This window comes from Ixodes scapularis, unplaced genomic scaffold (assembly GCF_016920785.2).
Source record: "Ixodes scapularis isolate PalLabHiFi unplaced genomic scaffold, ASM1692078v2 PGA_scaffold9__187_contigs__length_104089568, whole genome shotgun sequence".
Classification (NCBI taxonomy): Eukaryota; Metazoa; Arthropoda; class Arachnida; order Ixodida; family Ixodidae; genus Ixodes; species Ixodes scapularis.
Genome location: NW_024609884.1, coordinates 21,172,877 through 21,184,867, shown reverse-complemented (window position 1 = coordinate 21,184,867; position 11,991 = coordinate 21,172,877). Strand labels below are relative to the sequence as shown.

General features: G+C 45.0%; 1 protein-coding gene across 2 annotated transcripts in view; it reads right to left on the bottom strand.

The window, feature by feature from the left end:
* LOC120837831 (protein spire homolog 1) overlaps positions 1-11,991 on the bottom strand; it is a 251,359-nt gene that overhangs the window by 52,673 nt on the left and 186,695 nt on the right. The gene's annotated exons all lie outside the window — the stretch shown is intronic.

Genomic DNA, 11,991 nt, shown 5'->3' with positions numbered 1-11,991 from the left:
TGTACAAATGAAGAACGTAAACGGCCGTTGTCAATACGGGTCCCCCAGTCGTTGACCCCTCCCCGAACAGTCCAGGGCCACGACAGACGCCGCCCCCCCCCCCCCCCCCCCCCCCCCCCCCCCCCCCCCCCACCGCAGGACACCCCGGGGCTCCGATGACACGACGCCCGACACGAGAGAAGGCCACAAAACGGCCTTATTGTCCACAGGCTGTTCGACCGCCCACGGAGGGGGGGGTGAGTTTTCCGCGTCCTAAAATAAGCGGCGGACGGGAAAGGACGCGACGCTTCCCACGACGGAAAGCTCCACTTGCGGGCGGAACGGGGGCCCTCACGAGAAGGACTCCGCCGCGCGACTTGAGGCGCGCCGGAGAAGGCGCGTTTCTGGGCATAACCGCCGTCACCGTTCTGTCAGATCGGCCGGAAACAATGCGTTGGACATCGTTTGAGGCAACCGACCAAGTGGTGTAACTTCCCGCCGCGTGTCCGTCCATCTGGGTCGCCTAGCACATCTGACCCATTTTTGACATTTGTTTCTTCTTTCTTTGACCGACCGAATTTATGCAGCATGTCAATTCTGTTTTCGCGGAGCGGGCGCGTCGTTGCGTGCTTAGAATCTAAATCTGGAGTATCGTGGAAACTTTCCTCGACGTATTTGTTTATTTTCTTGAAGGCTGGGAAGTATAGGTACTTGACAAAGCACTCCTTAACAATGAAAAAAAAAAATAATAAAAAAGAAACTGCGGCAGACATTAGGGAACCAGCGCGGGCAGGTTCGATACTAGGTAGGTTTAGAAAAGAACGAACTCACCCCTGCCACGGGACATCCCGCACAAGCGGGTCGTTGCGAGAGCCAAATTGCGCTTTTCGGCTTTTCTCATTCACTCCATCCCGCTCACAATGGAACGGCCAACTCCACGAAGGCCACGCAACCAGAGCAGACGGCGAAAACAGGATCGCGGACCGGGGCAAGCTCGCTCGAGACGACATGAGTAGCGCTTTATTTTGAGACAACCTCAAAGTAAGCACTGACAGAGCTAGCGCACGAATGCTTACTTGTGCGCTAGCTTTGGCAAACACGATGAACCCGAATGTAGTGTCTTGCGCCCGTCGGACTTCGATTACTGCAAGAACACACGCATAGGTGAAGAGCGCGATTTTTCGGTTACAAGTATACGACGAGCGGCAGCGTCGAGCGATACTTTAAGGTTAATTAGAATGTTGTCACAATTTAATTCAGGTCCGCTTTTCTTTCGTTTCCTGATTTTTGTTTCTTTCCTTTTAACCCTTTAATGTCCAAAACTTTACTTGAAATACTAGAGACCTGCAAACACGGGCATGCATTTAGAACCCACAGCATAACAGAAATCTGGTAACGAAAAAAACACTATTTTTCTTAGGCATGTTTTCAAAATGTTGCTCGTGAGCGACATGGGGCATTTGTGGCACTACTTCACGGCGAACGAATGAAAGTATATACGACAAGGGAGAAGGCCCAGGCGCATTTCGGAGTTTGCACAGTAGAGAAAAGTGTAACCGAATTTGTAATATTTGTGCCGGTCTTTCTTCTCGCAGTTTTGAGGTCAGTGGTGCATGGCATCATGCGTCACATCCAATGTCGGGTTTGGTTTCGAAGGACGAGTGATCTGTTTCGAAGATGCATTTCAATCCTCCGCTGCTAGCGCAGGTATTCTCGCCCATGCGACAGAGGGCGCTAAATTGATTGAGGCGCACGTGGCACGGGAGCAAATAAAACATTCTTAAGTCCTTGCTCCTGAACAACACTGGGCATCAAAGGGGTTAACTACGGCGTTTGGTATCTGAAACAATCTGGAGACAGCGTTCGAAAATGTAGCCAGTGGCGGCCATTGTCTATACAGCACTGCCTTCCAGTGAACGGACAGGGATAGGTTCTATAGATTCGTATGATGATGTACAGAGTCGTGCGTGTAAGTTCCAGTCGGCTAAGAAATCGTTCTGGCTAGAAATCTGTCTTTCCTTCCATACAGGTGTTCAGCGAAACGAAGGCCAAACATTTCCTGCGAAAACTACGCATCGCACTAAACTCAAGTTAGACGAAATCGGCCTTGCCTAAGGATTATTGTTAGAGGGGTGCAGAGCGTTTAGAATAATTTTGTTATTAATATTAAAAAAAAAAAAAAAAAATATTACCTTTTCATTTGTTCCATGGAAAATAAAAACACATCACGTCGGCCCGCAAAAGCACGGGGTTGCTGGTACAACGAATCAATTCTGTAGAACTAATGTTTTATTTAGTAGAAATGAACGTACCGTTTCAATTATAAACTTGCTGGGCATAATCAAGTACCACTGAGTAAGACACTTTCAGCGGTATGGTTGGTATACTTAATAAATGCTAAAATAGCATATAATTGTCAGCGTCAAAATTGAGGTTTTGTTCAAGCTACGGAGACTACCATAAAACCAAAATTATAATTTAAATTCGAAAGCAAATAAATACTTTGTCATTTAATTGTGCACGTCAATGACATTTTACGCGTTTTATAATGACGCAAAATCAGCACGCGGGCGATAAATATGCCTTCCCAAGAAACCCAGCTGCACTCAAGGTAATTCCCAAGCTTCCACTCATCGATCGCTAAAGCTCCTTTTAGTTTTCACTTCAGGTGAATTGACCGTACCTTCGAACACTAGGAAGACAATATAAAGGTGATAACTAAACCAGGGATTTGACAATAATATTATTTAGAAATTATCTTGATGAACTTAAATGTGATTTCCTAAATCTAAAATTAAAAAAAAAAAATAATAAAAAAACTTCCCCGGAAGTTTAGACCAACCACGCACACAACTCGTCAGGACATCGTTGCTTATCAAGGAACGCGTGCCGCTTACCAAGGGACGCGTGCCGCTTACCTAGGAACGCGTGCCGCTTATCAAGGAGCGCGTGCCGCTTAACAAGGAGCGCGTGCCGCTTAACAAGGAGCGCGTGCCGCTTATCAAGGTACGCGTGCCGTTTATCAAGGAACGCGTGCAGCGGCAGGCCTCCGAAAGTTGCCCACACTCGAACGCTGCATGTGCTTTCACACCTGGAACGCATGTATGCGGAGCGCAAGTTCGTCTGCTTCTTTTGCAGGGGTTGCGGTGAGGTCAGAACGCCGACCTTTGATTGGCTCCGATTGGAAGGATAGTGAGTAGACCTCAGACCAACCTTCTTTGAAGTCTACCCACTATCCTTCCAATCAGAGCCAATCAGAGCCGATCAGAGCCAATCAGAGCTCGGCGTTCTGGCGTCATGACAACCCCCGCAAAACAAGCAGAAGAACCTGCGCTCCGCATACAGTTTCTGTGGCATTTAAGAAGTGCAGAGTGCGCATGTCTGCGGGTGGGAAGTGAGGAACAGGAGGAGACGAGAGGGGACGTCTCAGAACACCCGAGCTCTGACTGGAACGATTAGTGTGTAAACGCAAAGCTGTAGCTGCATTTGTCTCTACTCGCTCGGCAAACCCGTTCGAGCGCCGAACGGCGGCGTCTGGCATCCGCCGTTCGCGTTCAAAGAGTGAATAGAGATAGAGACAGAGCTTTGCGTCACCGCGTGCTTTTGTCGTCTGCCCCCTCTCCCTCAGTTTCCGCCCGCATAGTTCGATAAGCGTTCGAGGTGCGCGAGCGCCAGCGTACCTCGCCGAACACAAGGACCACGCGACGAAACCACTGCCATGAAAGTTAGCCAAGGCCTTCAAACTACCCCCACCTGTAGACTACCGCGATAAAGCGCGCAGAAATGCACTAACTACCCCAACAAATACGCGAGCAACAACTGTAACAAAAGGGAAACCGCAACCGCGCTTTTGACCCCTCGGACAAGGGTTGCGAAAGGCGCGGGAAATGTTGAGATCTCTGTCGTATGTCACGATTCCTTCCTCCCACCGAACGCGCCGGGAAGGAGGGACTTCAATTCTGAAAGCGCGGTTCTGGCTACTTGGCGCATCGGCCTGAAATATATTTTTGATATTCATGATCCTGGAACATGAACGAAGTGGTTCTTTTTTCTATTTTTTTTTCTTCTTTTTTTTTCTTGTACATAGATTCGCTTCAGTGTCTCTTTAACTGGGAGCGTAGCAGAAGCGACAAGAGCGAGCTGTGGGCTTTCATATCGTACCTGCCCAACACACGCGGTCGGGCAGAGAAAGCACCGTTCAGGGCAACATGCTCGGGCTTCTAGCTTTAGCTTCCTCACACATTACATATAAAAAAAATATATATATATATATATAAAAAAGACGCGCGCATTACCTCGCGCTGGAGGAGAGCTCTTCCCCTACGCGCGTGGCTGCACTGCGGCGAAGCGAGACACGCAGAATCGCGCGCTTTCGCGGGTGTCGCTTCTCCACAATGCTTCAGTGCACGGTGAGAAGCACACTCAACGGAGAAAAGTAACCCGCCAGAACAGACCAAGAAAAATTCGAAATACAGCGGAACTTCCGAGTAGTCAGTCTTCGATACGAAGATCAGATCGAAGAATTTAAAGTTCTGAAAATTCGCAGAAGCCGAATGTAACGATGCGACAGTGTGGCGGGGTCAGGCCTGGGGAGAAGAGGAGAGGGGTCTGCAGATATATTTGACGTCACGGGCCAAGCATTGCCCAGTTACATTTTGTTGACCTAATCGTTGTCATTTCACCCAAAACCAAACATTTCTACCTAAAAAGTTGTTTTTGGGAGGCTTAGGTGGGCTACCTGCTGACTAAGCACAGAGGTAACCCGCCGTTTTATCGAAAATCGACTAGTGACCGCTGCTCCTGGTCATGAGAGTGGCCATTCGTCCACCAAGGCTGAGCTCCGACCCTGCTGGGCATGATAGACGAACGGGACTGATACGAGGCGTGAAAATCATAGAGTTATTATAATGTATGCTAGAGGTTCAACTGGCGCTAGTGTGCTGCTGCAAATTGAAGCAGACAGCAACCAGTCCGAAATTGACTTCCGGTAATGCATTTCTATGGGAAAAAGCGAGTGCTTTTTCTCTCTGGGCTCGATTATAAGAGCAAATATCACGAATAATTTGTACGTGCTAGGCACTTTGGAACATTTCTCAGTCACACAGACGAAATAATTGGTCAGTTACAGTGTTTTTATTTGAAATTCATGGCACGAAAAACGGTGCTAAAACCGCTTCGTACGCGTATTTATGTGCACTGTCGGACACTGTTTGCGCGAACACGGCGTCGGCGTTTTCCAGCATGAGGGACATACGTGCCAAATGAACGAAGGACATGGGGAAAACCAAGAGAGACGGCAAGAACTACGTAGTAACACTGGATAAGTAACTCCTTGTGCATGCAGACGATCAAAAATAAATTGAAAGCCACGTAATACAGTCAGATTTGCAATAAATAATTACTGCTTTATTCTTTCTGCTCATGAATATGTGCGAAGATGCTTGTTCTGGGTTCAAATCATCACCCGCACGCTCCAAATCTTTGCAAATAGGAAGAAGCCAGAGAACAGGTGCCCGATTAAAACTGCCCGACATAGGAAATAATAAAAAGACATCTTTCGTAGCCCACATACTTTATTTTTTAACAGATCGTAAAAATGCACGACGGAGTCATTTTCATATAGTGACAGAACGGGCCTATTAGCAATATATAAGCGCCACCGGAATGCCAGCGAACCTTGAACGCACTCTACATCCCTTTCGATTGTTATTTTCCTTAGAATCGTCGCTTATTTTTACATACCAGCCATGGAATACAGGTTTGGCCCTGAAATATAACGAAGTTTAACATTGTTCAGTGGTAAAGAAAAATGGTGTAACTAAATCAATTACACTTTCACGATATTAATAAAGGTACATACTATCCGTTACAACCGAAATAACAAAAGTTATTCATGTTATTTTCCGGCGAAGAGAGAAAATCCACGCGCGTTTTCCCATAGGAATGCACAGGAGCACCGCAAAAGTAGACTGGTTGCTGTCTGCCTCAATTTGCCTCCCGGAAGTCGCAAAGGCACTAGCGCCAGTTGAACCTCTAGCCTACATTATAATAACTCTATGGTGAAAATTCAATGGATATGCAATAACGAGCGCTGCAGAATAAATCTCATGCTGCCAGTTTGTTCATAACGTCATTGAACTTCCGTTTTTGCGGTTACGTGGGAGACATCATCTGCAATCGAACACGCTGCCAGCTCGCTGGAGTCGCCATTGCTTATCTATTCTGTTCTTGGTGCTTTTACTTGCAATTTGCAAGTAAATTCCGGCAAAGCGTCGCCATTGTCACTGCCAGTGCCAGAAGGCGAATCTCGACTGACCTCTGGTAGTGTAGGTATATAACTTATCATTTGTAAGCGAAATGTTGTATTTGTTAACGAAGGACAGATCACCTCTGTTTATCCAGACCACGCACGAAAAAATACATGGGCCACCCACGACCGGTCGTAGACAATTTCTTAACCTTAATGTAAGCCCAACCAGCGGTTACGAAAATCCATGGGCCCGTGACTGCGCTGCAGAGAGCTCGCTAAGCCATGGGCTAAACCAAAAGGATTGAAACACAAAACAAAAACGTCATGGGCTTCTGGTGTTTCACTTCCTCCACAAAAAAATATGCTCGAGTTTCACGGGCTCCGATCATTTTAATTTTGCTCTGTAACTGATTTACTGTTCAGTTATTGAAATGCAGTGCAGCATTCGACAGGAATAAACCCTATAAAATTACTCGAGTCAAAACTGAACTGTTCACGAGACCGCTTCTTTCTTCGGAATCCTTCATCTCGTTTCTTTCTATCGGTACCGGGATGGTTTCCAAGAATTCAGGTCCCGTTCCCTGGAGCTTGGGGAATCCTACGCCCAAGTCCTGTTTTCTTCAAAATAAGCACCGATTAACGCCGACCTCTTGTCCCAGACCGGAAATTGCCACCGTAAAACAACCCATCTCTGGTAAAGATAAACCTCGAAAACACGGAGCCCTGCTAATAATATACACCAATAACCACAGCAATACCCAATGCGATGCCTCGGGTGGGAGCCTGAGTGAGACAAGGCACCGGAGCAAGAGCGTAGCTTTCGAAAGCGCCTTCCACGCCCGCCTGCTCGTGCAAACAACGGGTTCCGAAGAGCTCCGCTCTCGCGCTGCTGCCTTTTCTGGCACTGCACACAACTTGTGAGTTAAAGCACACACGATGACAGCTTCTTCCGCTTGTCCGTCGGCTATTTTTATTTTACAAAGATTGTCGAGATATGCAGAGGTGTACGAAAAGTAGGCATTGATATGCCTTGCTAATGGGTCTGATGAATAAATTCCCGTGGAAAGTTCAGCATAGCCAAAATCACCAGCAATATATAAAAAAAAGAGGCAACAGCAACCACCCTAGCCAATTAAACGCACAGGGCACATGTCTAAAGTTATGCCACTATCCGACCTAAGATCTCGGACAATTTTGAGGATGAAATTAAATCATAATAATCAAATAGATTATTTTCTTGTAATAACTTTGTAAAATCAAAATATACTACGCAGGTATACGCTCATTTATAATATTTTACCTCATATTCTATAGTATAGTATGACATATCATAATACGCAAAGCATTCAAAATATGAAATAAAATAAAAAAAAGATTACTCTGTTCAAACTTGACCTACTTTGAATATTGCAACGAACTGTAAATAAATTAGGTTGATATAGTTATCTTTTCAGAAAAGTATCACTAAAACAAAACCTATGTTTAGAGCCCTGCATATCCGCGGATTACCCCCGCAGGTCATCCGCAGTGAATGGGTCGATGCGGATAAAAATGAATCAGATTTGGCAGATTACGGATGTGGATGCGGATGCCAGGGGCTGCGGATACGGATCGGATGCCGATAACCGCGGGTCCGAATCTACATTTTTGTCGGGGCGGCCCATAAACGTGTGACGTGAATAGGTGAGTGACAGTAGAAAGTGCATCATCGAATATACTGAGGGAGAAAATTACTCTCTTAGAAAAAAAAAGGTTCCCATCGGAGAGAAAATTGTTTCTTACGCCAAGAGTTGATTTTCACGACAGTTAACTTAAAGGCCCGTTCACACTCTTGCGACCGAGTGAGACGAGGATGGTTTTTAAGCCTTTTGCGACCTCTAAGGACCAGCTCCGCTGCAGCGCATCCGGTCCTAAGAAGTCGCAAAAGGCTTAAAAACCGGTCTCGTCTCTCTCGGTCTTACTCGGTCGCAAGAGTGTGAACGGCGCTTTAGAGTTCTATCTCGCCAAAAATGCTGTCCCTAGAAAAAGTTTAAAAAATAAATAAATAAATAAAAACATGCAGGGGCATCAACCGTCACGGGAAAGCGTATTCTTCTTTGGCAGAAAAAGAGGAGAAAACGTTTTTCGGGCAAAGAAAACCCAACACATACAGGCCACAAGAAAGTAAAAGCCTCATCGAGAAGAGAAACCTGGCAAGTGTGCGCGTGCGTTTTTCGCTCTCAACAGTTGACAAGTTGCTGCTAAGTATGTGGTTCGGAGCACGCAGTTGCGGGTACGTGTTTAAAACTTAAACTAATAGCATGTGCTGCCAATATTGAATACCGACATATTTTCCCAGTCATATAAACGAGTACTTTTTTTTTAATTTTTTTTAACTAAATAAAATGACAATGTTATTAGTCTGTCTGGTGTTAATTTTAATGGTCAGAACATACGCATCTGCTTAAAGTGGGTGTTATAAGTAAAAAAAAAAAAAGAAGAAAACATATTACTATTTCTTTCCTTTTGAGCGCATTTTCTGGGAAGAGTGTCGCAGACTCCCAGGACGATCTCATAACTGAGGCAATCTTTCCAGCGACGCGAAGCGTCTCTGTAAGGACGATCGCTTATATATCATTACGATAAAACAAAATACGATATGTCTTTTACCGTATTCTGACTCGAAGAGTTCTTTGTACAAAAATAAGCAAACGGCTTATAAGGTACCATCGAGCAGTGTTGCGCAATGAGCACTTCCATTCCATTCCAACTTCATTCTAGGGAATTGGATTTTCTGATAATTCCATTCCTTTGAACTCCTAGGAATGGAAACACAGGGCCAATTCCCACTCCTGCAATGGCTGAACCGTTCCATCCCATTCCCCTAATACCCAACCGTGAAAAACGGCGCTTGACAGCTACGTTAAGTTGCCGGCAAAAAACGTCAGCGTAAAGCTGACGTTATGCAACGCATAGACAACAGCAAACATATGCAAAACACATCCCGGAAGCACTGATTCTACTAAGCAGAGCGGTGGTCACATAGCGCTGGTGGCAATTGGTATGGTGGCACTTCATAATAGATATCGATCGCGCGACCAAGCGTAAAAGCCCCGTAACAGACGGCAAAAATTCAAACCGCCCGTTTTCTTCATCCAGGAGAGAAAGTGAGAAGTCACGCGTCTAAGAAACGCGAGCGGTATTGTCCCTGCCTGGTGGTCTACGACTGGTGCTGTAATCGCACATGGTCACAACAGCCACATCGTCGCGTCTCGCGGCGCCAGACAACTCTACAGTTTTGGTCGCTTCACTGGGGGCGCCACTTTCATCCTCGAAGGAACATGCGCCGCGGTCAGATAACCAAGCCGCCAGTTACCTGAAGTGCAGTGATGTTGTTTCAAAAGCCCCCTTGACCACGTGGACAGAGCTCGCATGTGGACAGAGCTCGCATAAGTACAGAGCCCCCATTCCCACTCCATTCCGGACAAAATGTACCTATGTCATTCCATTCCCATTCCATTCCTCCCATTGCTGCGACTCCATTCCCATTCCGTTCCGGGGTCGTGGAAGGGCGGCATGATTCAGGGATTATTCCAAGATCGGATTGGCAACTCCGCAACACTGCCACCCAGACGCTTCTTTTCTTCGTCCACGCTTGATTTCATAATATAACATAAATCCGCGGATTGCGTGTCGGTGGGGCTTCAAATTTAGCGGATGCGCTTCGGATGTGGATACGGAGCATGCGGATCGGATGGGGTTACAGTAATTTATGAACATTGAGGATGCGGTTCGGGTGCGGATACAAGGCCTGCGGATGCGGATCGGATGCGGATGATCAAACTGTTATCCGCGCAGGGCGCTACCTATGTTCTTAGAGGTTCAACCGAAAATCTGCGAAAGATGTCTCAGAAACTAAAACGAGTGCAACGCTTTGTACAACTACACATGAAGTAGCCTACCTGACTACCCTTGTGCAAAGGAAGAGAAAAGCAACTCCAGACATACTTATCGAATTGTTTTACTTTGTAATTTTGTTCTTTTAGAGTGGATGACTAGCACATCAATGTTGTAGACTCTGTTCAGGATAACTCATTTGAACATTTTGTGTTTTGTGCTTGCTGGCCTCAGGCCATTTGCATCTAGAAAGTGGAAAAGTAAAAGTGGAATTACTTTATTTTTTATTATATTAATTTCTGATCTTGTAGCGTTATCTTTTACACTACTCAGTCGAAACATGCAGATTGAATCAACATTAGTTTTTCAACAAACATAACTGTTGCAATTATTTCATATATAGGTATTCATATAACCATTGTGCAAGGAGCTAACTTGGATATCACTGCAGATATCAGGAAAGAACAAAAGAGGGTCAATAAATAAAACTTTCTAAATTGTGACTTCAAAAATTGTTTGGCTAGTGAAAAAAAAATGATCAAATGAATTATCCTTTACATCGTAAGTTCTCAAACTGCATCACACAATATATTTTCTAAGGATTCCACACTAAACACCATTTCTCCTCATCACACCAGGTTGGCAATTTAACCCCTTACATCACTGAATGTAGCTAGCACAATGCTGCCTTCGAATGCAGTTTACAAAGGTCTAATCCCGTTGAGGTTATAATAAATGTCCTAGCTGATGTTTTGTAAATAAAGGGCTAAGTGCATTACACTTATGTTGCACAGCAAAAACAACTACGAATGACAGAAATTATAGCGTTTCAGATAGTCTTGAAATAAAATATTTTCTGCGCATGACAACTCAAAGTTTTCAAAAAATGCAGAACAATTTTCACAGCCCTCTTATGAAGGAAGGGAAACGCTTCAGCCCCAGAGCTTTCTGCCTTGCTTTGAAAAATAGTTCTTGAGCCTTGTTGAGCAAGGACATTGCATACCTAAGAATGTTTTTGCAGGTCCCCATTTAAGAACTAGTCTTTTAATTTAGTGATGTGATTTGAGATGGTATGCATGTTTGCCCATCAAAACAATTGGTTACAGAAGCGCCACAAAATTTCACTTGAGATGAAGACAAGATCTCAATCATAGTGTAATCAGCTATTACAAGCAGTCAGTGTAATTAACTTTTCATATAACGATAAAGGAGTGCATCATTGAAGAGGACACTGCAGTTTCAATGGGGTCACTGCATCTTCACATAACTATCCAATATTCAGTGGAAAATTCTCAAGACAAGTTAGGCATGGCCCCACATCTTTGACCTCAATTCATCATTCAACACACTTGTCTGTGTTTGTTTTTTTAACCCTCCACTCTTTTATTACCCTTTCTTTAAATATGCAGAGAACTCAGTATTTCCAATATTTTGCTGGATACCAAAGAAATAGACCAGGTCCCAGAACCAGACCTTGTTCATACCATTTTACCATGTTTGTGTGTACCTAGGAACAAATTAGCCATTTCCGTCAACCTGATGTGACCGACACCCCCCCAATTCCTCCCCCCCCCCCCCCTCCTTAAATGTCTACTATCAACTCCAGTGCCACAAACACCTGCCAAAGCAAATGTTCTGGCACTATGAAGAATAAAGCAATGGTTGCCATTCAGCTTGAGGCACATTCCAATTCACAATGGGGATTGAAATGGTAGTTTCGAAGCAACAGGAAATACACTATAGATTAACCAGTCCTGAAATGCTTATGCCGACGCACAAAGCTATCGAAATGCCATCGAGATTTCTCCATCATTCTGACTTTGCTGCAGAGAAAAAGTGTGTGGTGGGAAAGCCGCATCTACTAAAAAGTTGCACAACCAATTTGT